The sequence below is a fragment of the Larimichthys crocea genome, chromosome III (genome assembly GCF_000972845.2).
Source record: "Larimichthys crocea isolate SSNF chromosome III, L_crocea_2.0, whole genome shotgun sequence".
In the NCBI taxonomy this organism is placed as follows: domain Eukaryota; kingdom Metazoa; phylum Chordata; class Actinopteri; family Sciaenidae; genus Larimichthys; species Larimichthys crocea.
In genome coordinates this window covers 16,789,190-16,793,688 of record NC_040013.1, presented here as the reverse complement: position 1 = coordinate 16,793,688, position 4,499 = coordinate 16,789,190, and positions in this window count along the sequence as shown.

Genomic DNA, 4,499 nt, shown 5'->3' with positions numbered 1-4,499 from the left:
GGGGCAAACCTGCACCTACGTTTATCCCCCTCATCAATTATAAATCATCCAATGTTTGGATAATTAAAAATGCAACATTTATTTTTTTCTCTCCCACCACAAGACAAGCCCTCCGGGTTTTGTTGGAGCAGGGTGGGATTCCCCTCTCATATTCTCTCCAGGGGACAGTCAAAAAGAACAGAGGCTATGAATTATGCAGGGAGGATACATAATGGTAGAAATTGCTAATCATAGCTCATGCAACTTGAGAAGGTTAGACCAGCAGTCTGATTGACAGTGGGGTGCAGAGGAGACAACATAGTATACGGTAACACTGATGTCTATAGTCTTCTCTGGGGGCTTGCTGTGAGCTGACCTTGCTGGGGTACACCCATCACTCAGGACAGAGGTTGTACTGAAGAGCACTGGCACCATGAGAGGAAAGAGTGATGTCATGCTATTGCTATTTTCTTGCATTTGTCTACGGTGCCAAATGAGGTTTAGACAAATGGGAGATCATTGAGAATCAATACCGCAGGCAACTGTATGAAATTCGATTACTGAGTGTGAAACATAATAATCATTTCTCAAATCATGTCAAGATAAGGCTGAATAAAAGCCATTTTGGGAGTAGCATGATAACATTTTAATGAAGACGGCGGTGGCAGCAGTGATGGGATTGTATTGTCTGACAAAGCTGACATTCCCAGAGTGAGTTTTAATCCCCAACTCTGGCACTTCTGATAGACCTCTCCTATGGGGCTCGGCGTCTGGAAGACATTCAGCTGCACACTGTTACCTTTTGTTTCATGTCAGTCTAACATGACCTGGCTGCCTCTGTGAAGTTCACTGGGAGATTAGGGAGTGAATAGGAGGGCTTAGTATTACTTAGTGGATGGCACAATATCATATGATATCAATTTCTGTTGAGGATGCTGCTGCTATCAGTTTTGCAATATCAGTTACATGTTCTTTGCAGTCTTTTACATGTTGGATTATAATGCAGATTGTCTCTTCACTGTCAAGGAAAACAAATGTAAAAGAAATATGCAATATGCAGTAACTCGTGGCAATCCAAAAGTTAATTCTATGTCGACCCAGAAAACAAACCTGAACTAGGCTGAAGTACTTAATGAAATGTATTACAGATGCCGATATACAATGTTTCATATGAGTGAATGCTTGGTGGTGGTGCACTTCAGCATCTTATGGTTAAAATGAGTATTACAACAACAAACACAAAAAACACAAAACTCAGTTCAAGAGTCAAAAAAGTCAAGTTTTTTTGACGTAATAAAAATTTTAAAAAGTAACTTGCAACGCCCAAGTAGCTCACCTGATAGTGTGTGCAACCCATGTACAAAAAGCTTCAGCAGTTTAAATTCCGACCTTTGTAACTTAGAAAAATGATCCTGGAAAAACATATTTTTACTCTTACGGAACTAACCCATAACTCTTTTTTAAAAAAACTGTTCTTAAGTCCTAAACACTGGAGAGAGTTTCCGTATATATGTGTATTTAAGTATGTAATGTTTATATGAATGCTTTTATTATTGCACACACACAGCTTAGTGTTTTATGTTTTTGTCTTGATATTTTTGTGGGTAAGGTTTTAAATAAATAGCTTGTAGTTACAATATTTAATTTCAGATATATAGCGTATATCTTGTGATGACAAATAAATCTGAATTTAATAGCATTCATTTCAGGTTTAAATAAAACTTTATTGTAAATTTTTGTCATTATTATTTTATTATTATTACATTCGATGAGTGCATGCAAATGATAATCCAATTATTGTTTACTATTGTAATTACGGTTTAGTTTTAGCACATAAACAAACAAAAAAACAAGATAAAGAGAGCATGTTTGGTTACAGTAATCTGCAACACCATTAGTGCACCGAGGCAGTGCCACAAAGTAATGCAACATGTGTGAACAACAAAAAAAATGCAGCAGTTACAGCTGAAATAAAGAATAAAAGAACAAATAGAACATTTCCAGGACATTTACTCTGAAAATAGAGACCCGTACACAATTTGTTGCGTAATGGCACCGACATAAAAGTGGTGAGTAAACACAAAAATGGGGCTAGTTGGTGGTGAGCATTTGTGCCGTTTGTTGTAACTCCACTCTCTGTCACAATGATGGAGTGTCTGTCTGACAGGTGCTGTGATTTCTCTGACCCCCCATTGTATTCAAACAACACAGGCTCCTCACACAGGAAGAGCAGATGAAACAATGGTACAGGTGAGTGTGGAAGAATTTTCCCTCCAGGGCTGCCCACCTGACAGTTAAGAGATGTGCATGTGTAGATGTGTGTGTGTGTGTGTCTCTGTGTGTGTTGATATAGCTTTTATCTCAAACCTACTAGATTTTAACAGCTTTTTTAAATAGTTAGCATTTAATATTAGTCTTTCTCCATTACTTCTTAGGTCAGATTTATGGAGAGAAGAAAACTAATCTACTAACGTACTCTCCTGTGAATATTACAAAAAATCTCACTCATTTTGTCCCTGATAATTCAAACTTGTTTTTATCTGCAGTGCAGGTGTTAGTGTTGTATGATGATCCTCATGCATTGCACTATACCACCCAAGATTAGTAAGTAAGGGGACATGTGTGTTAAGTCCAGCGTTGCCTGCCTGTCATTATTTGCGGATTAGTGCTGGCCTGCACCCGCTTTGATGTGGACATCTTTTACACTTCTGAGCTCTGGAGACGTGGTGAAGGGAACAGAGAGACAAACAATGGATTGAAGGGGCACAGACATAAGCAGGAGTCATTTTCTGCTTTGTCTCGAGCTCCAAGAGAACTTTCTGTAATGAGGAAGATAAAAACGTCACAACAATTACCACTGCACATGTGAGCAATCACCTGAGAGAGGCCCCACACACATGTAAATGCACATATGCCCACATGCATATAGAACATACATATATGCATTTCTGCACACCTGTGTGCACACACACACACACATACAACCAAGAGAAGTGAGCTTGATGATCCTGTGGGGTCTACTGCCCTCTGCAGGACACAAGGGGAATGAATGCAGCCTACATTTTGGCACTATATAGTCATATATGAGCGTGTAATATAACATAATTCATCCTGTAATTGTGACTGGAGGGAGCTACTACAACAGCAGTATGTTTCAATATAGAAGAAGACGGTATTAGTGTCAAAAAAAAATTTTTTAATCAGTCAGTCCTTTTTTTGGGTGTTCCACAGAGCAGCCTATCTGTGCATGGCCAGTGTATGGCTGAGTGGAGCCACCTTACAGAGGCAAACACAAGGCCTCTTTCAGGCAGAGCAACTCCAGAGGCATATGAGGGCACTCAGTGTTCCACCCCAACCACAGGATTTATTTACCTTCCAGCGAGGGGCAGCCAGTAAGAGGAGATGGAGTGTGCTTAAAGAAAGGTAGGGGTCCAGAATGTGGGTGGGTGTGTGTGTAGGTGTGTGTGTGTGTTTGCGTGTATATGTTTGCTTGAGGGGTGGAGAGCTGGACTGGAGGAGCATAGTGTTGTGTGACAGTGGATAGCTTAAGATAGAAAGTAGATGTCATGATCCAGAAAGAACACCGTCACAAAGCAGAGACACCAAAAAAATACACAAATGCATTTGTGTATTTGTTATGTTGACTCAGGTACACACCAATCAAGAAACCCTTTCTTTCCTAAAACAGTCATTACCTATCCAAACCACTGAGTGTAAAGAGACTGAGCAGGGGGGAGATGCTTAAGAGAGGAGGAACATGGATGAGAGCCAGAAAAGGTCGATAAGGGCGGGAGCGGGGCTGGGTTTCCTGTTTCCTTCGCTCTCTCCCTTCCATCCCCATACACAGCACAAGCGGAGTCATTCAATCTGTGTGTGCATACAAGGACACTGTGCATCTGTTGGTACTGTAGTTTAATGGCATGCCAGTCTAAACCAGTGTCACCCTTGGAGCAAGCGGTGCCAAATTGTACCTTAAACTTTCTGGCCACGTCATGACTAAAGTGAGCTAGTCATCTATGTAAATGGTCGCAGGAGAACAGGCGGGTTACTTTGTGCTGATTTATCTTGCGTATGTGTACAGTTTATCAACTATTTCATGTTTTCAGAGCCACAAAATGTTTGGTATGTTTGCAAAGATGATAAGCAATGGGAAAAAAAACAAACAAGAAAAACTAATTACAAGATTCATGAGAATTTTGGGGTCAGAAAAGGCCAAAAAGAAAGTAAAACTGCAATAAATTCATGGCGGTGTACCGCTAAACTGCAGCTGTCTTACATTAACATAGTTGCATATTATCCAAAGGTTTTGACTAACAGGAAATTATTCCTCAAATAGGGATTTTCTAGACAGGATATCTTAAGTCATAACATCCGTATGTGTGACTGCATTTCAAAGTACAATCACACTGCTATAAATATTAACAGACAGACAGCTGTTATGATTACATTACTTGTGATCAGAAAGAAGGGAGGCAACAACAAACATCAGTTAAATGCAACAACACAGAAGAAGCCCAGCT